The sequence below is a fragment of the Tenrec ecaudatus genome, unplaced genomic scaffold (assembly GCF_050624435.1).
Source record: "Tenrec ecaudatus isolate mTenEca1 unplaced genomic scaffold, mTenEca1.hap1 Scaffold_282, whole genome shotgun sequence".
Taxonomy (NCBI): Eukaryota; Metazoa; Chordata; class Mammalia; order Afrosoricida; family Tenrecidae; genus Tenrec; species Tenrec ecaudatus.
Window position 1 is genome coordinate 224,918 of NW_027458985.1, and position 25,383 is coordinate 250,300.

General features: G+C 41.8%; 1 long non-coding RNA gene across 1 annotated transcript in view; it reads left to right on the forward strand.

The window, feature by feature from the left end:
• LOC142436452 (uncharacterized) overlaps nucleotides 1-25,383 on the forward strand; it is a 56,461-nt gene that overhangs the window by 25,326 nt on the left and 5,752 nt on the right. The gene's annotated exons all lie outside the window — the stretch shown is intronic.

The following is a 25,383-nucleotide window of genomic DNA, read 5'->3' on the forward strand; positions in this document are numbered from 1 at the left end:
CTCCCAACAGAAAACAGCTCTTAAGCAGGTTGTTTATCAAGCATTGCTTTAATTGTTATCAATTATCAATCTTTTTAAAAAATAGTTTTCAATTTGTAAACTTTATATTACATACATAACAAACTTTCTAACTGAGTGGTATGAGCATTCACAATGCATCCTCTCTGATTCCCCTTATGGTGTGGATTCACATGATGATAGTGGACCGTTCTATTACCTGTTTCTTGTGTGGGAACCTTACTGATTTTCTTTCCTTCTAAGCATTTCCATATTTCAGTGATATTTGTACAGTGTGGACAGGAAGTTCTTCATAAAGCATGTCCACAAAACATGCAGAATGGTGTCTCCTCTCCGGTTTCTGATCTGAGAGATTCCAGTCCTCCTGCTTTTGTGATAATCAGGAAACCTGGCTATTTATCACTTTTCTTCATCTTCTAAAAGAGTCAGTTTTCATATAATCAGCTTACTGGTTGTGTTCCTGTTATTTCATTTATCTTGGTTACTTTTTTATTGTCTCTCCCAGGCCCGTGCTACCTATGCCATGGATATTACCTATGCATACTCACCTTTTTCTAGTTCCATTAGTTGGAAACTGAAGTAATCAATCTCAGAGTTTTACTTCTACACTATACAACTGTGTGTTGCTATGAATTCCTCATTAAGTTCTCTTCAGATGAACCCCACGGTTTGTTGTCTTGTGATTTCATTTAATCCAGTACAGCCATCTAGGATGTGAAAATCATTAAACACATGTTCATGACACAAATAATATAGTATATATCCATATATTCATCACTCACACTCACTGCCATGAGCCAGTGCAGACTCATCATGACCCTATAGACAGCGTAGAATTGTCCTTGAGCACTTCTGAAACTGTAACTCTTTAGGGAGAAGAAAGCCCTGTTTTTCTACTGTGGAACAGCTAGTACTTAAGAACTCCTGAAATTTCAGGTCGCAGCTTAATGAGTAACCAACACACCACCAGGATTCATTTATGCATACATATATTTAAATGTGTTTATGCATACAACATATAAATGAATGAATATTGAAATTGATGTGGTGTTTTGTAATATTTAGGAAGACAAGATTCTCAGAGAAAATGTTTTGGAGGGAAAGGAAACCCTAGATACTAAGAGGAAGCTCCTTGCTCCCATGCCTCCCCCATTGCCCTTGCCCAGAAGTCTGGCTCCTGTGCTCTGTGCAGCTCATGTGATCCCTATAGACTAAGGTCATTATTACAGGGAAGGTTGTGCCTGGATGGCACTGAGTCCTCTCACTGTTCCTCTCACACAGTAATGGACAGCTGTGCCCTCAGTGGTCATTGCGCTCAGCTGCGGGGAGAACTGCTTGGTGGATATGCTTTTGGCGCTTGAGAGTCAGCTGCATTAAGGCAGGTAATTGTTTCCTGATGCTCAAACATATTGATAACAAGTGCTGCAAACTTTTCTGCTGGTTGTGGTAGATTCAGGTCCAGAAATATGGAGCCACAAGAGACAGCAAATCTTAGGGAGAGGATTTGTGAGGGATTCATCACTCCTGGGCTCAAATCCTGATGCTGTACCTGTCACAGGGCACCCAGGACAGGGAGGAAAAAAATCCATGCTGACAACTAATGTAAGTCTCTTTTATGTTAACCCATTTTTGGAGTCTCTTGCTATTACCAGAGACATAACTTCCAGGCCAAAGAATATATGAAAGAAAATAAAAACTTGCGGACAAGTTATACAGTTTCTGGAGAATTGTGACCAGTGTGGTGCCTTTCACCATGTTTTGAACTTTAACCTGGAAATTGAAGGAGTGATCTGCATGTTAGAGCCCAAGGAGAACAAAGTAGAGATACTTTCAATCTTTTCTCAAAAAACCGAAAAGAGAGTCTAATGTCTTCATCTTCTCTGGAATTGGCTTCCATTTATTGAGAACTCAAGTTCCTTACACCAAAGAGTGGAGAAAATGTCTGGACACAGAAAGCTTAGAGAGTGTTAAGAAATTCTGATTTCATTAACCCCCAGCTGACAGTGGATATTACTTCTACTGTGTTCTCTCATTTCTCTGAATAGTCTCTTGAAAATTCAGTCCTCTTTCTTTAGCCTAACATGTAAATTAGCACGAGTTGTGATGGTGGACATGTACAGAGTTTTGAGATGCAAATGGGCAAAGGGCATGAATAGATACTTGACTAAAGGGGACATTCAATTTGCAAAGATACACATACAAATATGTTAATTCCCCTTACTCATTGGTGGTGTTATTGTTTATTTGGTTGACTTTGTTTTTGAGATCTTTTCTTGGAATGGTTACAGAATACCTGGCCATATTTTCTGGAAAACATTTTAAGCACTTTCACGGAATATTTTTTCTAAAACATATATGTTTAATACAACCTGTAGTGTGGTTTGTTTGTTTTTTCCATGAATTTTCATTGTGCATCACAGTAATACAGAATCATTGAAAGCTGTAGTAGTTTCTCTGTGCAACACGCTGTTCTGAGCAAATAACCTGAGAAGCTGTACTAACTGAAAACTATGACATCAAGATTGAAGGAAGCCAGGTTCATAATCCGGCACATGCAAATGACATAAAACTACATGTTGCAAGACAATATGACTTGTAGAACTTACTGATAAAGAGCAGGGATTACTGCCTTCACTTTAGATTAAAATTCAATGTAAAGAAAATTAAACTCCCTAATATGGGACCAATGGAAAGTATCAGGATAAATGGGGATAATATTGAAATTTGGAAGAAGTTCATCTCTCTTGGATCTACAATCAATATTCATGGAAGCTTGACTCAATCAACTGCTGCATTTAGTTGAGGAAACCTGCTGCACAGACCTCGTCAAAGGTGAAGAGCAAGGAAGTCTCTTTGAAGACTCAGATGTACCTGGCCCAAATTATGAGGTTTCCAATTGTCTCATGTGCATGTCAAAGTCGGACAATGAATGAAAAGGATGAAAGATCAAACGATGTACCTGAATTATGGTACTGGAGAATAATTTGATGGTAGGATGGACCACCAGAAGAACAAACAATTGTATATTGAATGATGTGCAATGCTTAATAGAAAGAAGGGAGGAGGTGATTACTTCATCTCAAGTACTTCGGACATTTGTTAGGAAAATCAGAACTTGGATAAGGACCTAATGCTTTATGAAACATAAGGTTATTAAAAAAGGTAACCTTTAACAAGCTAGATTGGCACAGTAACTGCAAAAAAGGCCTCATACATCACAACTGTGAGAATGAAGCAAGACCTACGCTTCATTCTGTTTTCTCTAGTGTTGCTGTGGGTCCAAATTTATTTGATAGGACTTAAAACAGCAAAATGCAAGGTCAATGACAAACATTGAACTCAATGCAGAGTAAGTGAAGGCATTCACCTTTCAAATTGGAATCAGATAAGGCTATCATTAAATACCAATCTTAATTCGTATTGTGCTGAAACTGTGGTAGTTAAATAATCTGGTGTCAGCTTGAGAATATTGAAAGTGAAGGGGTGGAATTTAGCCTGTCAATCGGGTCACAGCTTGATGACCTCATTTGGTAATGCTATGGAAATAAATAGCTTGCTGGAGGAGGGATACACACTCACTCTAGTTGTGGGATACAAAATGCCCCCCAGCTTTGTCTCACACAAATTTCTGACAAACAGAGGTTATTTGAAAGCTCATGGTGGGAGGTCAGATGCTTAGACATATTCCTCCTGCAGGCATCTGTTCCACTCTAGGTGGGGTACCCACCCAACTGTTAATGGTTTCCATGGAGAGCCAGGAAACAGGTCAAACCTGCTTGGTGACATACAAAGTTAGGCTGCCATCCTGAATCTAGGATCCACCCATCTTATCACATGTAAACCCTTAATCCCTCCTCTTCCTATAGTGTATGTACCCCTATATCACCCCCCCCCCCGTACCACTACTGTATTACCTATTCCACAACCCTTTTCTCTGATGTATGTCTTTACCTGTAATTCGGGGGCTTACATGCCCCACCCAAAAGAAGATATATAAGCCTGGGTTAACAATATAAAGCCCTCTCCCCTCACTCTCCCTGGCTCTCAGCTCTCCCTTCATCTCCCTCCATCCTTGCTCCCCTGTTCCCTTTCCCATTGTCCTCCTTCCTCTCCCCCTCTCTCCTGCCCTCCTGTCTCCCATCTCCACGTGGACCACCAAGTGGGGCTGAGGTGAGCATGCTACCAGGAAATGTGTCTGACTCCATTATTTCAATCTCTCTTCTAATCTCTCCGTATTCTCTAGGACTTTATTATAATCTTTATATATCTCAACTGTACTATTGTGCCTATCAAACCTGCAATTAGTTGTGGGAGGCTGACCTTTACCTCACACTCCCTGTGACACGTTCCTGCTGATAAGACACATGGAGCTACACTAGATTCCTGCAGCTGGAGGATCCTGTAGAGACCCCTGCCAGCATTGAGAGTTTCCATTGCCTCTGGATCCACAAGTCTTTCCACCTACTGGCCTGCGATCTTCCTGTATCCAGGGTCATTGCATGTGTTGCATGAGTCTGAAGCGGTATTTTTAGATTGGTATTGGACATATGGGTTAATATAGGACGTATGGACTTGGATAGGATGTTTTCTCAATATACAATTGCTCTTTTATGTAAAGGTCTTTCTTAAACAGATTTGAGTGTCTATGAGTTTGTTTCTCTAGTCCACCCTGACTAACACAAACTTTGAACAATAGCTATCAGTCAACAAATGAAAACCAAATGCATCCTAAATGGCAACAAAGAGGTAAAACTCTCTATAATTGCTGATGACAACTCTCTGTAATTGCTGATGATTTTCTAAACATAGAAAATCCAAAAGCCCTAGAAGAAAATTGTTGAAAGCTCTGAAAAGGAAATCAGAAAATAATATCATTTACAATAGCTACCTAAAAGATAAAATAAATGGAATAAACCTAAGAGAACCAAAGTCTTGTAGAAAGAAGTCTATAAGAAAAACACTACTCCAAGTTACCAAAAGAAATGCAAATAATGAGACTAATGGACCATGTTCATGAAGCAGAAGGCTCAGCTTTGTGAAAATAACACACTCTAAGCAATCTATAATTATAATGCAATTACCATTATAATTAACTTCTGACCAAGATCCCAGTGTCTATCTTCAAGGACATGGAAATTACTGACCATATTTTAAAAGAAATGGGAGGAGATGAGTCACTCAGGGTTCAGTGTAGCAACAATGAAAATCAAAACCTTCCTCTAGTGCTTGAACGCTTCCTCCCCTCAATTCTCCTGATCCCAATTCTGCCTTGGGGACCTGGTTAGACCAGAGGATGCACAGCGGTGCAGTAAGGATCTGGAAACAGGGAATCTAGGACGGATGAACCCCTTAGGACCAGCGGTGAGAGTGGCGACACCTGGAGGGAAGGGGGTATAGAAAGGGAGAACCGATCTAGGGGATCTACATGTAACCTCCTCTCTGGGTGATGGGAAACGGGAAGGAAGGTGAGGGGAGAGACCGGACAGTGTAAGATAAGATAAAATAATAATTTATAAACTATTAAGGGTTCATGGGGGAGGGGGGAGAAAAGAGGGAGGGGTAGGGGAAAAAGGAAAATGAGATGATTCCAGGAACCCAAGTGGAAGGCGAATTTTGAGAATGATGAGGGCAATGAATGTATAAGGATGCTTTACTCAATTGATGTATGTATGGATTGTGATAAGAGTTGTATGAGCCCCAATAAAATGATTTATTAAAAATTACTCTTCAACTTAAAAAAATGAAACAAATCCATCATAAAAAGGCCAAAACTACACAGACACTCCATACCTAGGAGATCCAGTGGTGTTGTAGATTACAAAATAGACTACTATTTGCAAGTTCTGCAGTTCAAGACCATCATCTAATCCTCAGGAGAAAGACAAAGCTTTCTGATCATGGAAGGTTTTACAGTCTCAGAAATCCAAAGGGGCAATGATGGTTTGTCCTGTACAGTTTCTATGAATCTTAATTGATTCAACAGCAGTTAAGTTGGGTGTTTGGGGGTGGGGGGACAATCCCTATAACTGCACCTGAGATTGACCTATGGGAAAACGGACAATCACAGTTTAAGTGGATCATCGCTAGACTTGTCTCTGAGTCCCTAAGACAGTCTTCTCTGGAAATGTCCACCTGGAAAAAAAATCACTCACTTGTGTCTCAGGTATTCTGGATGTGAATTAGCTAGTTTCTAGAGAATATACTAGAACAGATTGATCCATATATAAAGCCAAGGGTCACACAGCAGAATATGTTTCACAAATCCAGGCAGATGAACTACCTCAAGAAATGATTTCAAAATACTTTCCCTATGCAAATGAATGGATTGAAATTGAGGACACAACCTTGTATGAGTGTGCAAGATAAAAACAAATTTTAAAAATATGTCCCCAAACAAAGCAACACACTCAGGGAATTAAAATAGAGATAAAATGACTCCAGGTGGGAATACACAGTTAAAATGGAGTCGGCATAAGTCTAAACATAGGACAAGCTGCTAGAAACTTCTTCAGAGGAAACAGAAATTTACCTTTGGGCAATAAATAAGCAGGAGCAGCTCCCACACTCCCCCGGCTTTGTAAAAATTAAAGAAACAACGCAAAATTCTTGAAGAGTGTATGTGGGAAGGGAGATCTTCCGTACTTGGCTCTTGCCCTTCTATCGAGACCAATACGCTTTCCCAAAGAAAGACTGGCCTTCACTTTGGCTGAGTTCCTGCTCACTGAACCCCATCTTTGTACAGCTGGGCCTGTCTCTTTCTCCTTTTACTTGCCACCTGCCAGACTGTTGACTGATAGCCACCAACCTGGGTCACCTCGCTTGAGGCCTCCAGTCCTGGAAGGACTTAGCCCAGCTACCTGGGAATGCCAATCATGTCTCAGTGCGCCGTGCGTGCGCTGGAATATCACTTCAACAACCTCAAGGGTGGGTGTACTCCCCGCAGACACCCTACTGGCTGGCAAGGAGCCAGGGCATTTCCAGACCTGGGTTCTCCCCCCGCCCCGCTCCCCGGGGAAAGTTACTGCACAGGTCACAACATTGGGCAAACCTCAGGAGGAAGCCCTAACGTTCTGTGCACCAGCTGCAACCACTCGCTTCCTGAATAGCGTTCACTTCTTCATAGCGAGAGAAGAAAGGGACCCGGGGCTCATCTTTGAGCTGAAGATGTTCCAGGAGTCTCGGGGAGGTGGCACACTGTATGGAGACAATGCAGGGGGCTTAGGAGAGACCTGCAAAGCGACTAATCGGGAACACAGACGCCCAAAGCCAGTCTGGGATCCCCCTTTCTCCAACAGGTTTCTCGCAAGGAATTCCAACCAATCCCCAAACAGGGGGATGGGACCAGTCTCTGGGACACCCTCCCACATCTCACCGTACAAGGGGAGAGGTACTGGATAAGAGGAGGTGAGGGGAGAAGGGTGCTTGCACCCGAGCCAGGCTGCTGTGTGCGGCAAGGTCACCCCAACTGGTCACCAACACGACCCCAACGTGGGCGCGCCGACTACACAGAGCTCAGGCTGCAACACTTCTCTGGCTCCACACCGTGCACAGCAAGTAGGAACCTAGCTATGACCCTCACTTCCGGCTAGGACACTGCCACTTCTGTCCTGTCTCAGCGTGACCCGGAATAGGAGAAGCATAGTCATGGGTGTGATTGGGAAACACATAAGTGAAAATTCAGTCAGGACAGACTTCATTAAGCACAGATATTCAGGAAAATATGGATGTGGTAGAGGTTAATATGGATGTGGCAGAGACATCAAAAACAGTAGTTCCTGGTGCTTAAATTCCCACCAACGTATCTGAAAGTTTGTTCTTCATAACACTGACCATACAGGAAATAATTCAGATGAGTTGGAAATAATGCAATGTGTAGGTCTTAGTGGGGAAACCCCCCCCACCAGATTCTTATCCTGAAAAACGGTTAGATTAGTATTACATATATGATCAAAGTCACATATCCCATACAGCACTGAGCTAAAAGCACCAACCTGTGACATTCAGTATCCACATCGGAAAAGGTGACGCCTGAGTCACTGTGATAGTGGGTCAGGATGTCATTCTCTTACAACCAGAATCTCACAGCTGTGCTCAGGGCCTCATAAAACAATTAAGAATACACTTCTACCATATCGACACAGTTGTATACAAAATAAACTGAATATGTTCTTCAGCTCTTGGATAGTCGAGTACATTTTAACTTCCAGGTGGTGCTTATACATGTCTGAGACTGAGAAAATCAACCACTGCATCACCTGTCTAGTTTTGGACTATTGTCTATAAGGACACTACTTGCTGTGGTAAAGATGAAACATGTTCTATAAAATGTAAAACACAAAAGCCTAAGGAGCTGTTTCTCTGCTCTCTGTGGTTCTATGAGTCAGAATTCACACAACAGCTCTGACTTTATTGTTCTTCTTTTAAATGTATTTTCTTATTCCATATATGTAAAACCTTTAGAGTTTTGTGTATTTGCAAACCGGAGGCAAAAACAAGAGATATATCACTTCAACCATGGAGCTTGGTAAACAAGAGGAAAACTTTTTAGATTGAAAGAGGCTGAGACAATGGGCTCAAATATAAGAACAATTATGAGGACGGTTTAGGGCAAGCCAGTGTTTCTCCCTGTGGTGATATGGTCACTATGATTTGGAACTAACTTAGTGACACCTAACAACCTCTCTTGTACAGGGACTGTATGTACAATAAGTACTGAAATGTTAGAGTGTTTCTTTTTAAAATAAGCAGTAAAGTAATAATCATTCCAGAATCTTGTTGAAAAAAAATATAATCATGGTTTTAATATGTATACCTGCAATATGAATCAATAGTAAAGGACAAAATTGAATAAATATAGATTTGTACAAGAAACCTTTTTATTAATGCATGAGAAACTTTAAAAGAAAATTTTATGACTACAGAGAATATGGGGTAAAATTATTTATAAAATACACTCTACAACAGAATATATTATACTAATATTTTAACAATAAAGGAACATATTTGATGATTACATAACTATTGGTTTAGGTGAGTGAGTAGATCATACATCAGACCAGTTTATCTTTACATTTGTGGGAATGGGATGGATTGAGTTAGAGAGCGCCTATCCCTGACTTTGAGTTCATATTTCAACTTGATTAAGTGGGATTATTACCAGGGACACAAGAATGTTTCGATATTAGAAAAAATTAATGTAACCAACCACATAAATAGGACAAATAATAAGAACCATATCATATTAATAGATGCGTAAAAGGCATTTGACAATATCTACTACCTATTCCTGATAAAAACCCTCAATAACATAGAAATAGAAAGGAGAGACCTCAACACATGAAATATATTAAAGGAAACATTCTGTGTAGGACAATTAGTTGACTGTAACTTGGTCGAAATAGACACTTGTTCACATAGAAAGGTTTCATAAAAACCTATGTGAACATAAGAACCCACAGATTGGGGGGAAATAAATCTTAAGCAGTGCTGGGAGAGAGAGAGAGCAAGGGAGGAGAAGAAGACAACAGGATAACTGGCATTTTCAGGGATTCCCCATCTTGATGCTCACCTGATCATACACAGGGAGCAGAGCCTGAAATCAGTGTCTGAGTTTCAGAGGCGTCCAGGTGAAAAGCAGGAGAGATGTGGTCAGGTGGAGCAGATGGCAGCAGATGTTGTCAAGTGTGTGTCTCTGTGGCCCTAGCTGCTGGAGTGTCTCTTGGGGAAATTCTCACTTGGGAAGCATGCCTTCCACCCATCACTTTTCTTTCAGTTTGTCTTTGTGCCTGGACTTGTGTGGTGTTGGGATTCAAATGCAAACGCTTTTCAAATGCAAGCTGGGCCACCCAAAGTGCTCAGATTTCAGCAGGGCTTCCAGACTAAGAAGAAACTACTAAGAATGAATCCTTTGCCTTGCCAGGCCCTGAGCCTCACCTCCAGGAACCTCCCTCCACGACACCCTCATTACCTCCAGGCCCCGCCCCTTCCCACAGAGACCACCCCACCCCCTCCCCAGGTGATAGTTTCCTGCTGAACCCATTTCCTCTGAGTGAGAAGGATCCAAGAGTGCGGCCCAAGAGCTTCTGTGGGTGAGTTTCTGTGTTTCTGTGCTGATCCCTGGCGCGGAATCCCCTGCAGGCCTGGAGTCCCAGCTGTGTCCGGGTTCCCGTGGACGTTACACTTCCCGCACCCCATACAACAGTGTTCCAGGTCGCCGCGACCCCCTGGGACATTTCCAGTTAAATCCTTATTGAATTGGTTGCAGGCCTTTGCCTTCGGGCGCGGGAATACTCTGGCCGCTTTTTCTGCTCAGAGCTCCTCCGTCCAGAAAGGCGCGATTGCGTGTTTTGTTTTTGTTTTTTTTTGGGGGGGGGTTGCCTGGGGCCTGTCCCTTCGTGTCAGGTCGCGGGCATGAGAGCATGGGGACCCCAGAGTGGCCTTTACTGAAAGGAGAGGCAGCCTTGCAGTCATCAGGCCACCCCACTGATGACCGAGGTCTGTATTAGAGCTTAACTTCTCAGCACCCTGCTTTGCAAAGGGGTACCAGAGCAGTGACAGCCCCAAATCCCCGCACAGATCTGGTCCTTGCATAGATTGCAGAGCCCCACATGGAGTGAGCCTCTATTGAGTGGTTTCTGCCCAGGAACCAAGGTAGTAGGTAATCTGGCCCTCAGGCTTTGCAGGGTGGCTTTGCTTCACCTCTGCAGGCAGCCCATGGAGAAGCAGTTTCTCTTGGAGGTTTGCCTGAGTGTGTGTCCTTGATGGAGGTCACCAAACTGGAGACAGTCCAGGGGACTCCTAGTCAGGAGCCACTTGCTTTTAGCCTTTCCCTGACTGCATTGGTCAGGAGGCCCTGGACCCATTTTGTAAGCCTGCTATCTAAGGATGGAATGTCTGCCATTGAGATGCATGCTTTTGTGAGTTTCCTTTGCCCCGCCCCTCCCCCACACCCTCTTTGGCTCACATCTCAGTTGTGAACCTTGGAAGCCATTTCCACCTCCTGTTGGTGGCTTCCTTCATTCAGATGATGTGTTTGTGCCCTTGTGCTGTCTTTGTCTCATAAGATTTAATAGATGTTCTCTTTAAACTATATTTAAAACGCGGTCTCCTTTTTACTCTACTGCATGTTCTTAACCATTTCTGCCCATCAAAAACTAGCTTGTGCTCTGATTTGGACTACAAAAGGAACTCCAATCTCAAATATAATTTACGGAGAACATTTATTAATTATTAAAAGAGACAAAGAGAATACAAAGACGCGGACCCATCACCGGATGGAGATCATAGTGCAGTTCAGGGAAACAGTCAAGTCGGGAATCGAATGAAATAAGATTGCAACAGAGGAAACGGTCACACGTTTCTGATTGGTGGAGCATCAGTACAGCATGTTATAAATGGGACTACAGAAGCAGGGACAGGACTGTAACTGAGCCACCTTCATTGCCAGATAGAGCATTTTACAAGATTGTTCCAAGTCCTTCTGACCCAGGCAGTCAGGGCTCAACTGCTAAGGCATTTTGGGCTCCTGACTATAGGACCCTCTGCATTACCTGGAGATCAGTGAATGGTGTTCACCTTCCCAGTTCCTCTGTCCCTGGGCCAATTTAATCTATGTCCTTGCTTGATGATCAGAAAGAATTCAATGGAGGCTTAATCTACAGCCATCTATCCTATAGCGCTTTACTCACTGGAGTGCTAAGACTTTAATCTCTAATACAGCTCCTGAGATTTGTGTCTGCGGATGCTGGACTTTTCCACTTGGAGTGTGAAGAGCCCCAGGGGGGGATGTTTCCCCTATAAGCCTCATCTCAGAGATTGGTTGCATTGATGGCTCATCTCTCTTTAAACTGCCACTTTCCCCCCTGCCGCCACCCTCTTATGATCCTTCTTGGCTCTTAGAGCTTGCTGGCCCAGATTTAATATCCACTCATATTTTTAATAGGGAGTTTTGGTTTCCTTTTACATCCTTTTGATTTGCAGGACCCAGCAATTATTTTACTTACTTATTTTCAAGTCATTTTATATATTAATGTGGAGAAATAATAGGTCTTCCCCTGTAGTGTTTCAGTTTTGTAAATCCACAGGGCAGTTCTACTCTGTCCTCGGGGGTCACTGTGAGTCAGAATTGATGTAAGTTAGTGGCACATGTGGTCAAGGTCAGCACTTTTTGGTAATTTCAGTTATTTTATTTTCACAGTGACATAGATTGAAATCCATCATTTATCCTACTGGATACAGAAAGCGTTTGAAATATCCTGATGTTTATTAATTAACCAGATGAATTTAGCTTCTATATTTTCCAGCTTATGCTTGAGTTGGTCCCCATCCTCCCCAACCCCCTCTCCCCACATGATTTATTTTGAAATCATTAATAGTGGACATACATCCACATCCTAATGGCTGCATACTGTGACTGAACGACCCTAAGTCTCATTTGCTAACCTGCTGACACTCGCCTCTATATTTCCATTGCTTAAGCTTGCTATTTCTGCATTGGTCCCCGGACCCACCAGATTCAAAATGTTAGTGGGCTGCTGCCCATGCCCATGTTGGATATCAGCAGGAAGTTCCCTAGCTGCTCCACCCCCCTTAGTCAGCGTGTACAGTTGTGATCGGAGGAGAAAAGTATTCCCGACCGTTCGTGGTTTCTTGCTGTATAAACCAGAGTTCAAGTAGTGCGCTTGGGGCCCGATGGATTGAGCGCCAGCTGTTTCCTGGCGGCCAGCTCCAGTGAAGCTTTGCATTTGATCCTTTTCCCTGTGGCCCTGATTAATCTTTTGATTTACTTTTTTTTCATATGTTAGCTCTTCAATTTGTTTGCATTTGCTGTTCAAGAACAGAGTCCTACTACTAGCTCCTCCTTTTAAAATTTGTGTCATGATTATTTCTAATAGAAGGCAACCTCCAGATATATAACTGTTATATATAGTAAGATAGCATGTTATTTTCTCTGTGCCCCACTGCATGGTAATGCTTGAATGTTCTAGCCTTTTATCCACGCGTTCTTGATAAGAGGCTTGTTTTGTCCACTGCGCTACAGTGGATTCTGTGAGTGATGTCACAGCACCTTCCACTCCTCGTTGGGGTTTCTAGGCTATAATCATGCGTTACCAGATGGCCACTTCATGGAGCTGCCAGTCCTTTAACCACTGGAGCAGTGGGGCTTCTTCACGGACTAATTTAGATGGGCCACACTGACATGTTATTCATTGCAGACATGGTGATTCTTAATGGGAATTATATTTGTTTTTGATTTAGTCATAATTTCAATGTAATATCCATGTGTATACATAGACAAGAATATGTGATCATGTTCAATTTCCCCTTTGGTTAGGTGTCATGGAGTTAGTTCCATCTTATGGCTATGTCATGTGTTATAGAGCAGAACTGTTCCATAGTTTTTCTGGAGCATCATGTTTGTGGAAGCAGATCTCCTGTTCTTCCACAGTAATGCGGGCTGTTTACCCCCATCAAGCCTCAGGGGAACAGTCTAGTGCAAGCTGTTTGTGCCACCTAGAAACTTTGTCCCACCCCCCAAAACAAACTCACTGCCACACAGTCAATTCTGACTCATAGTGTTCCTCCATAGGTATCTGATAACAAAATCTATACAGAAGCAACCAGCCTCATTTTCCTTTTGCAGATGTGCTGGTGAGGTTGAACTGCCAGCCTGCAGAGTAGCAAATGATACCAGAATTCATTTTTCCCCCAAAGGAATGAACCAAATCAAGCATCTGCCATCAAACCCACACCAACTCCTGGGGACTCCATGTGAGTCAGAGTGCAGGGATGTTGCCGAGGGGTTTCAGTGACTGGTTTCTCAAGTGCATCACCCAGGCTTTCTTCCCTGGAGACTGAGTAGACACAAACTTCCAGCCTTTCCATGAACACCTATCCATGGTAACCATTATCATGCTCAGGGACATAAAAAACTAAGCAAGACACACATGTGTGTATGTACACACATGCCAGAACCTATGAAACCTGGCAATCTATCAAAGAAGGAAAATTCAAAACTACAAGGAGATTGAGTTTCTAACTATAACATGAAAAACCACACAGTTGAATTTGTAAAATTTGCAGGACCCAGAAAAATAAAGTCATTCTGTAAATTTTCAGCTCTCAAGTTTTTATGTGTATCGTACATATATACGGTAACCTAACTGGTCTCTTTACCATAGATAGAGAATAAAATTAATATCAGCTTTAATAGATCTTTAAGAGAGATGCTGTATGTAAATAGCTTAGTATTCTTTCTGAATTATCATGGAAGATGAACAGGGATCCTAAATACTTTTAAGATGTACAATATTTGAGGAATTAAAAAAGATTTATGACATTATTCTATTTAGCATAATTTTGCACTGTTTAGCATAATCTATTAGGAAAAGATATGCAGTAGCTTCCAAATGGAAAAATTCCATTATTTTTATTCCATTTTCCCATGGCCTTTTTCAAAAACCCCTTGTGCATTCATGGCATGAAGGATTGGCTACCAATGAGCTCCTTGTATCTCAATTAAGTAATACTTGTTAAATATCAATCATTTTGCCTACCATTGGGTTCCATATGGTGACCGTATGTGGTTTCAGAGTAAAACTATGCTCCGTAAGATTTTCATTGGCTAACTTCAGAAGTTGTTGATTTCTTCTAAGGTTGCCTTCAGTCTCTAATCATTTGTTTGGTAGCTGAGCACTCTGTTGCTCACACTACTCAGGGACTCCATTTAGGGACCTGCATCTTGAAGTGTGAGTGCTTGCAGGCAGAGCCCTGTGTAGCCTGATGTGTCAGGAATTAGCTTCCCTTACAAATTGGTGGGCCTTTCTGGAGCTGCTTTTCTTTTTCTGTAGATCTTTCATGAGTTCCTGTAATGATACTTTATTGTATGTGGGACACGTGAACAAAGGAGTCCTTTTGTCCAGTGGGTTAAATATTGGGCTGCTGACTGCAAGGGCAGCTGTGCACACTCACCAGAAATGTGCAGAGAAGATGAGTCTGCCTGCTCCACTAAAGATGTGCAGGCGTGGGAGTCCTACAGGGAGTTCTGCTCTGTGATAGCTCTGCTGTGAGTTGGACCAGATGTGGTGGCAGGGAGTTATGTGCGGATAATGCCAACCCTTGTTCTTGACCCCTTATTAGCTATTTGAGGCTAAATGCAATTTGATTCACATTTTTTGTGGACTCTTGTGAAGTGCAAAAAATAGAATATTTTTTGTTGACAGTTTTGGGAACTGATATATTAGTGGAGGAGAGTTTTTTGGAACATGCTATTTTTTTTAATCATTTACGTTGGGCTCAGACAACTCTTATCACTATCCATACATCCATCCACTGTGTCCGATGTCTCCCTTCACCCACTTTTCTGTTGTTCATCCCCCATTTGTCTTTAGTGATCTTATAGGGAAAGTGAGCACACAATGGTATGAAATTTTGGAACATGCTACTTTTTTATTGATTTCAATCTTTTTGCATTTCTTCATTGAAATCCCAATGACACACCTTTCTGACTTACTTTATCCTTATAAAAATGTATTTGTTCAACCTGGGCTTTGACTGTCCTTAAAACATAGCAAGTACATTTCTTCCTAATACCCTGTGGTCTGGTATTTTCTCCTCTAGGAACAAACTCTTTTGGACTACCCATTAGTTAATCCCATCACATCCTTCAAATCACTGTTTTCAATGAATGCAATTGATTAGACTACTAAGGGCAGATAAGGAAAACCACTTGTAAACAAAAGGGCCCCATAGGCAGGTACACAGAATGATTTCACAATGAAATCAGCTGAGAGAGTACCTGTTTTCACCGCCCCTCTGTATTGAGGACAGATGTTTGCTCTGGGTCCTAACTAGAGTAATTAATTAGAGGCATTTAAAAGGATGCTTTTCTTGTTGTTAGTTACCATCTAGTTTTCACCAATTTATTACAACACTGTGCACCCATGGTGATGTAGTGTGCTATGCGTTGGGTTGGTACCCACATGTTTAGCCATTCAAAACCGCTCACTGGTCCATAGTAGAAGATGAGGCTTTCTACTCCCTTAAAGAGTTGCAGTTTCAGAAACGCGCAGGCCCTGTTCTACTCTGCTCTGTGGGGATGCTTTGAGTCAGAATTGACTCAATGACAGTAATTGTTTAAAAAAATGTACACCAGAAAGAAAAACATGCCCTGTGACCTCCGTACTCTGACTTCAACATGGTCAGCTTTTATCTCTGAGACTGGAATGGTGACTTTGAGCTCTTCACATATTGGTCATAAACCTGAACGTCCTCATTTGCATTTCTTTTAACTATTGCCTCTTTTGTTTTACTTTCTTGCTGGTGCTTCTTCATGCTCCACTTATTTTCCAGTGTGGGAAGTTCCATGAATGCTTATTGCTAACGAGCTTTTCATTTAGTGGCTGACCATGGAGCTTCCCTCTCTGGCCCCTGAAGACCTGGGTGCTCTTTGACTCCTTAGCCTGTATGTTTGAGAAACGGAAATCGAACTGAGCATTTGCAAATTCATCACAGAACCTTCCCATGTTGTTAGAATTTCCTTATCATGCCAGGGTTCTCTGGCTAGTGTTTCCTAAAGTGATCATTTTATTTCTCCCTACACTAGCTCACGAAATGTAAATATGTATGTGTTAATGCTTAGACTCCACCTCTGTTGCATTTCTCATAAGAGTTATTATCATTTGGCCTTGTGCTTTTGTTCTTGTTATTTACTGTGGAGTGTTTTCAACTCATAGCCACCTCATGTGTCCAGGGTTGAACTGTTGGTTTTGGAATGGTGTGCCCTCTCAGAACACATTGGTCTGGTTTTGTTCTGATTTGCTCAATGGTTTTTTATTTGCTCAATCAATCTAATAATTTCTTATATGCAAGAGCCAGTTGTACGGCCCTGAGGTAAGCAGTATTGTCTGAGGGTCCTGGCTTTTCCAGGACAATGCGTTCCAGTTATCTGAATTGAATAGATTGTTTTCTTCGTCTCCTCTTTGTACTACACAGAAGATCCAGATCATCTCTGTAACTGATGACTGACAGAATAAAAAGCTCTGGGCATATGAACAGAAATGTAATTGCCAGGCATTTAGTTGTACACACATGGACCTGCATGCTGACCTGGTTCAACAAGTTTTCATTTGAGCAATACTGAAATTGTGAGTTATGTTGGTGACTTCAGCTCTATCCCATTGGGAGCAACATCTGCTTAAAAGTGAGTGACAAGAGGACTAAATGAGCCAATGTGGCCAAATCTTTTTGGAAATTGCCTCAGAATCGTGGTTGCTGAATAAATGCAGTGTTTTATCATGAACATGTTGTGTGAAAGAGGCCCTAGTGGTTCACTGGTTTAATCGATGCCGCTGGCCAGACCCTTTGTGGCTCCAGCATTCCAGGCCCATCAAGGGAGGCCAAGGAGGCTGCGTGGGCCCGTGAAGATTTACAGACTTGGAAACACTAGCGAGCAGTTCCACTCCCTGTTTTATGGTCAAAATGAGTTAAAATGTACTTGACCGCAGTCCATTTGGTTTTGGTTCATCATGAAGGAATGGGAAGGCTTTAAAACCCGGCACCCGATGCACTGCTGTGGATGAGATTTTGAAAGGCTTATTGGATCGACACTAGGTTACACTGTTGTAGCAGAATTGTGGAGTGACCGTGACAGCTCATGCGACTTTATGCCATAGCTAGTTGGCCATGCTGTGAAATCTTAGCATAAAGTGCAACCTTTTCTATGTTGTTGTTAGGTGGCTTCGTGTCCATTCCAGCCCCTAAAGCCCTCTATGTAACAGCGCGACACACTGCCCTGTCCTGCACCATCCTCACATGTTCCCACGTTGGAGCCATTGCGACAGCCCCTGTGTCGATCCATGTTGGCGAAGGCCTTTCTCTTCTTTGCCTCTCTCTCCCTCACCAAGCACCATGTCCTTCTCCAGGGACTGGTCTCTCCTGAAAAGATGCGGGAACAAAAGTATGACAAGTCATGGAGGCCAGTCCCACAGCTGAGAGAATGCTAGTGGTCATCATGTTCAGCTAGTCGTCCTTCCATGATCTGCAAATGTGAAAAAATCTTTAAAAATCTAAAATGTGAAAAACATCTCAAAGCCTGGTATGTAAGTCCTAGTATCCTAACAGTTTAACATTGAAATGCACTGAAGTTCAGTCAACTTATAAGAAAATTGGAACCTAAGTACATTTTCCCAATCAGCAAAAAGGACATGCTATTATGATACTGAATATATTGTGCTCTTTTGTCAGTATATCCTATGAGCTTAGTGTGTATTGATGTGCGTATCCAGTATTTTTTGAGGGGAGCAGTCCATAATAATTACATGACAGTAGCTTTGTCTCAGTGGGAAAATTTTCAAGATATCTGCATATATTCTTTTTTTTAATCATTATATTACAACTCATCACAATCCATACATCAATTGTGTAAAGCACATTTGCACATTCATTTCCATTATCAATATCAAAGCATTTGCACTTCACTTAAGCCCCTGGCATCAGCTCCTCATTTTTGCCCCTCCCTCCCCACTACCCCCTCCCTTATGAACCCTTGATAACTTATAAATTATTATTTTGTCATATCTTATACTGTCCAAAATGTCCCTTCACCCACTTTTCTGTTGTCAATCCCCCAGGGAGGAGGTTATATGTAGATCCTTGTAATCAGTTCGCTCTTTCCACCCCACCCTCCCTCCATCCTCCTGGTATCGCCACTCTCACCACTGGACCTGAATGGATCATCCACCTTGGATTCCTTGTTTCCATGTTCCTATCTGTACCAGTGTACAGAGGGTATCTATATTCTATTGTTACCTTTCACTCTTGCCCGGTTTCCCTTTTCAATAGCTTGTCCTATCTCATTGAAAATACAAAATACACAAGCGTGCAACTGCAGAGTGACTGGAAAGTAGGCGAGTAACATAGACACTCTATAGAAAATTTCATAATTCCCCAAATAATCATCTCTATCACCAGGTAACACGTCAGCTCTTGATCACGTAGAATTCTCCAAGAGGATACCATGACTCCAGGGCTTTGGGTCCCTACTTTGTTAGTTCATACCAGCAGCTCTCCAATGGCTAAGGAGGGGCAACAGGGAGAAGCACAAATTCTGCAGTGTTTCCTAGTTGTCATCTTCCTTTCACCCTGTGCTTCCTGTTCTGATAAATATTCTAATTTCAATCCTCCCTCCAATGGAAGAGAGGATATGAATTTGGAATCGAGGCTTTTATTTTTGATCATTCATCTGATTTATGTGTTCTGACTGTTCTCTATTCTGAAACAGCTAGATAGAAATAAGGCTGCAGTTGGTCACAGACAAACTGTACAGAGATAAACTCATTATGCTAGAAGCATGCAGTCCTTGGGATAACATGTAATTAGTGAGGGAGTGTGTCTAGTGCAGTGGTTCTCAACCTTCCTAATGCTGCAACCCTTTAATACAGTTCCTCATGTGTGCTCACCCCCCAACCAAAAAATTATTTTCATTACTGTAATTTTGCTACTGTTATGAACGGGAGAACCCTTTGAGAGGGTTGTTCAACCCCCAAAGGAGTTGCAACCCACAGGTTCAGAACAGCTGATCTAGTGGGTGAAGTGGGTTAGCTAAACCCTGATGGAAATCCTTAGAGCAAGACCCCTGTGTCTAATGCCCATGTGAAGTCTCTGTTTCCCCAGGACTGTCTTCTTCATCCTTTCACATAGTGGAATGCATGGTACCTTGCCAAGCCAGAATATACGGGATGTTTTAGGACACTGTGGCTGTTGAGGAGGTGGCTCTGAATTTCTCCGAGGAAGAATGGGCATTGCTGGACCTTTCTGAGAGGAAACTATAGAGACACGGGATGATGGAAACTTTTAGAAACCTGGCCTCAGTAGGTATGAATATTTTCATTAAAAACGGAAAGATGTGTGCGTGCGTGTGTATATGTATATTTGTGTATGTTTCATACTCAGTGATGCTATTGCAGTATGTGAGCTGAGTAATGGGAATACTTTGTTATATAAACAAGTGTAGTACTTTCCTCTCAGGAGCATGATGTCATGTTTCCCCATGAATATAAGGCTCTTAGTGTTATACTGATTTCTTATAGCAAGTGTGACTATGAGTCTACTAAGTTTCCTTACGTGTTATAAATGTGAGTGTTGACCTTTGGTGCAGAGAGGCTATGTGTGCATTGTGCCTTGTAAGAGCTCTGTGTTTTTTCAAGGTTAACATGATAGCTTTATCTATTTATTATCTATTTATCCATTGTGTGTCAAGCACAGTTGTACATGTGTTACCTCATCATCCTCAAAACATTTGCTTTCTACTTGAGCCCTTGGTATCAGCTCCTCAATTTCCCCCCTCCCTGCTCACTGCCTCTCCATCATGAACCCTTGATAATTTATAAATTATTATTTTTTCATCCTTACACTGTCCGATGTCTCCCTTCACCCACTTTTCTGTTGTCCATCCCCCAGGGAGGGGGTTTTATGTAGATCCTTGTAATGGGTCCCCCCTTTCTGCCCCACCTTCCTTTCACCCTCATGATAGCACCACTCTCACCACTGGTCCTGAAGGCATCTTCTGTCCCAGATTCCCTATGTTTCAGGTTCCTATCTGTACCAGTGTGCATCCTCTGGTCTAGCTGGATTTGTAAGAGAATTAGGTTCATGATAGTGGAGGGGAGGAGGAGCATTTAGGAAGTAGGGGAAAGTTGTATTTTCATTGTTTCTACACTGTACCCTGACTGGCTCGTCTCTTCCCTATGATCCTTCTGTAAGGGGCTGTCCAGTTGCTGACAGACGGGCTTTGGATCCCCAATCTTCACTCCCCTTCATTCACAATATGCCCGATACTGATCCCATCGACACCTTGTAATCAATCCATAGGTTGTGTGCTTTTTCCATGTGGGCTTTCTTGCTTCTAAGCTAGATGGCCACTTGTTTACCTTCAACCCTTTAAGATCCCATATGCTATATCTTTTGGTAGCTGGGCTCCATCAGTTTTCTTCACATTTTCTTTGCACACAGTTGTCTTCAGCTATCATCTTAGGAAGGTGAGCATCGTGGAATGCCAGGTAATAGAACAAAGTGTTCTTGCATTGAGGGAGCACTTGCATGGAGGCCCAATGTCCATCTGATACCGTAATACTAAACCTATTAATATATGCACCTAGATCTATTTCCCCACCCTAATATAAATATATTTACATATGCACATGCTTGTATTTAGACTTCTGTAAATGCTCTTTGTCTCCTAGTTCTTTCCTCTATTTCCTTTTACTTTCCTCTTGTCCCACTATCATGCTCTGTCTGTAGTTCAGTAATTTCAGGGTTTCAGTAATTCTTCTCAGTTACATTGCCTTGATCAATCCCTACCAGGCATCTTACACCCTCCTTGCCACTTATTTTGTGTCAGGGGAAAGGCCAGACCCTAACACATCACAGCGGGTCGGTTGGTGCAATTGTACAGTGATAATAAATAAAGATTATAGTAAAGTCATAGGGAGCATGAGAGATAGAAGAGGGATTGAAATAATGGAGGCAGACACATTTCATAGTTGCATGTTCACCTCAGCCTCACTTGGTGGTCCACATGGGGAGAGAAATATTTATTGCTAACCAAGGCTTTTATATCATCTGGGGATGTGCAGGCCCCCTAATTACAGGTGAAGAAATCCATCACAGGAAAGTGTTGTGCTATAGGTAATATAGTAATGGGAGTGGGATGCTGTAGGGGTTCATATGCTGTTGGAAGAGGAGGGAGTAAGGGTGTGCATGTGACAAGATGGGCGGACCCGAGATTCAGCATGGCAGCCTAACTTTGGATGTCACTGAGCAGGTTTGACCTGTTCTCTGGTTCACTGTAGAAATCATTATCAGTAAGGTGTACTGTAAACCCACCTTGCAGGGTCTAAATTGAAGCCTTTAGGGGGAAGTATCCCATTGTCCTTAACAGCAGGGATGGGCCCTATATGTGGTGGGACTAGACAGTCCTCTGACAGCTGATTGCCTTCAGGGAGGTAACTTGACAATTATTTACCATTAATTGTGAGCAGTGTCCTAAGTCTAACATATATTTGGGGGAGATGACTTGGAGAAATCTTTCTGTTTCCCACTATTTTGGATCACTTATTGATTGTTCCCTTTTCCCTGGGTTGGTTAACACCACTTTCTTTCCCCCACCTCCCCTTCTCCCATGTCATGCTCCCCGCCCCAACCATGGGTCCTGTTGCTTTCTCCTCCAGATTGTTTATCTGGCCTATATTATCTAGTTAGAAGTGCAGATATAATATGCACACACACACACACACACACACACACACATACACACACACAAGCACACATACACACAAAAGAGCAAAACAAAATGACAAAAGAAAACAAAACAACAGCAACAAGAAAAAAAGGGAAAAAAGAGAAAAGCCTGTAAAAAGTTAGAGGTCTCTATGTTGACCTTTAGGAGTGCTTTTCTGTGGAGTCTGATGGGGTGCCACGCCCTGGCCCCCGAGTCTAATTTTGGTACTCTTGGGACTTCCTTGCTCTACTTCCCTTGCTGTTCTGTTGCACAACACCCTTAGTGTTTTGCCTGGGTGTGGTGGGGTCAGATCGGATGCAATTCCCAAACTGTCTCCAGTGTTGTCCCCTATAGGGCTATAGGTCAGTGAGGGATGTCATGACTCATAGTCGGGGCAGCCATAGTGCTTCTTTTTGCATGGGCTGCTCAGAGCAGGCATATTGTCCTCAAAGCTTGGTGGGCCAGGATGTGTGCTCCACTCTCTCTTCCTCCCCCTTCATTTTCTCCCGTGTGCTCTGATCAGACATGTCCCTTTCCCTGAGCTGTAGCTTCAGTGTTGTCCTCTGAAGTAAATTCTTCTGGGGGAAGGGGCAGCTGTCCTCTTAGTTGGGATTGGGGCTGGCCCCTCTGATATTTTTGTTATAAATAGATTTTCTTCCACCAAAATTCCACAGACCTAGAGGAGCATAGGACTGGCTCAGTGTCAGGGAATTGTTGATTATCTTTTCACACTTTCCTTGTGATGTGTTTTTCTCCAAGAGCAGCATGTCAGGTACACCTTTTCGCCCTCATATGACACTAATGTGATGGGGTTCTGCCTTAGGCTGGGTTCTCTAGAAAAATAAAACTATAGACACTGACATATGCATAAGAGAGAGCTTTTCATCAAGAGAACATCCCAGCCCAGTCCAACTGAAGCCCATGGGTCCAATGCTACCTAGAGCATCCATGGCTCAGTGTGTTCAAGTCCCCAAACTTCAGTTTTTGGGTGAGCATCAATCCTATCTGTTGTCCAGCTTGATATATGTGTGTGTATCACATACATATATGTGTGTGTATCACATACATATATGTGTGTCTATATAGTCACTCTAATATTATATGTGCACACGAATGCCTTGGTTTAGTTTATTAATTCATCAGTATATGAGGACCTTCAACACTACAGAAAACTACAGGACTCTAAATTCATGCTTTCATCACAGAATGGGTGGAAACAAATTCCCTGTTTCAGGGTTTTAATCTGAATACATTTGTACTTCCTTTTCTGTAAGATAAATGCTATAATTTTGATCATGCTGTATTTCTTTTTTTATTAAATCACTTTATTGGGTCTTGTAGAACTCTTATCATAATCCACACCTCCATCCATTGTGTCAAGCACATTAGTACATTTGTTGGCATACTCATTCTCAAAGCATTTTCTTTCTACTTGAGCCCTTGCTGTCAGCTTCTCATTTTTATTCCCCCCTCCTCATGAACCCTTGATAATTTGTAAAGTATTATTTGTTCATCTCTTACACTGCCCTATGTCTTCCTTCACCCACTTTTCTGTTGTCTATCCCCCTGGGGAGGGAGTTATACGTAGATCATTGTGATAGGTTCCCTCTTTCTCCCCCCACCTTCCCCTTCCACTTCTGATTAACAATTAATAGTTAGGGAGTTAAGTACCAAGAGTTATTTCAGCGTGTTTAAATGTAGCCTACAATGTTTTAGCATTTATTAGCTATTCATGGCATATCGTGAATATTTTATGGATATGATAATTAAATTATGATTAAAGGAATTTTTATGTCTTTTTGGAAGCCTCTTCCTTAAAAAAAAGTGAACCTGGTAGCTCTAGTTAGAACATACAGTCAATTTTTAATATCACTGGTAAAAGTGGACATTTATGGTTGTCCTTTTTCTGACGTGGGGTGATGTTTTTTCAAGTATGACTTTTTCTTTTTAGGAATGTATATTAGCATATTAACATTTTGAACTATATTTGTTTTATGTTAGATTTGTAGAGTTATTTTTCCTTAGCATGAAAAGTCTTTGACTTTGTTTAGTAAGTTTTGTGTCTATTTAGATTATTAATTCTTTTTTACATTAATTGGTATATATTACAGTGCTCATTTTCTTATATTAAATCAACTCTAGGATAGATTCTACTTAATTATCATGTGTAATTATTTTCATGTGTTTTCTGACTCTATTCCCAATGTTTTCAAGAACTTTTTCATGTAGATCCATTATCAATATTGCTCTACAGTTTTCTTGAAGTATCATTATCTGACCTTGTTTACAGGTTATTACTGGTCTCATAGAAAATATTAATAAGGTTACTCTGACAATTATTGTTATGTTTCACCCAATAACGTGAACTTAGACAAAAAGAATAAAGCGTCTATTCATATTGCGTGAATACTCTCCTGTCTAGCTGCCAGAATCTTCAACTTTAATCTGTCTTACAGTTAGCCTTGAAGTTTCTCATGGAATTGAATTGTGATTCAGTTGATTGTAAACTTTCTGAACATCCTGAAACCCACTCGACTCTCATAGATCACTTGCTCTGGCTGGATCCTCTAGAGTGATAAATGATTTACACCCCTCTTGACGGGACAAATCGTCACTCACACCTGAGACTGTGGATGGGACATCCTTGAACCCAAGCCAATAAGCCCACTACTACAGTGTGTGTTGTTTGCCATCAGTCAGCATTACCTAGAAAGCTTGGAATCCAGAATTTAGGTCAAGATGACAAAATGGTTTGATCAGTCATCTCTTTTCTGGATACATCTTGCATTTTTAAGCATCTTCCCTCACCTTGGCTCTTACCATGACCCCTTGCCATTCCATGACTGTAAGCTGCAGTCTTTCCCAAAGGCTTTAAAATCGGACATCTGTAAACACAAGAGCTTAAGAGAGTAGCAAATAAGGATTCCCCTGGCTTGTTTTCTTGTTTAGAATATCTCTATCTTGGCCAAGGTACCTCTAGGATGTGCTATTGGTGTCGCTCTGTCTCTTGTTGTCCACCTGTACAAAAACTTTCTCTAGTTACTACACTATTGTGCATAAATGGGCTACCCAACCATAGGGATTTCTTC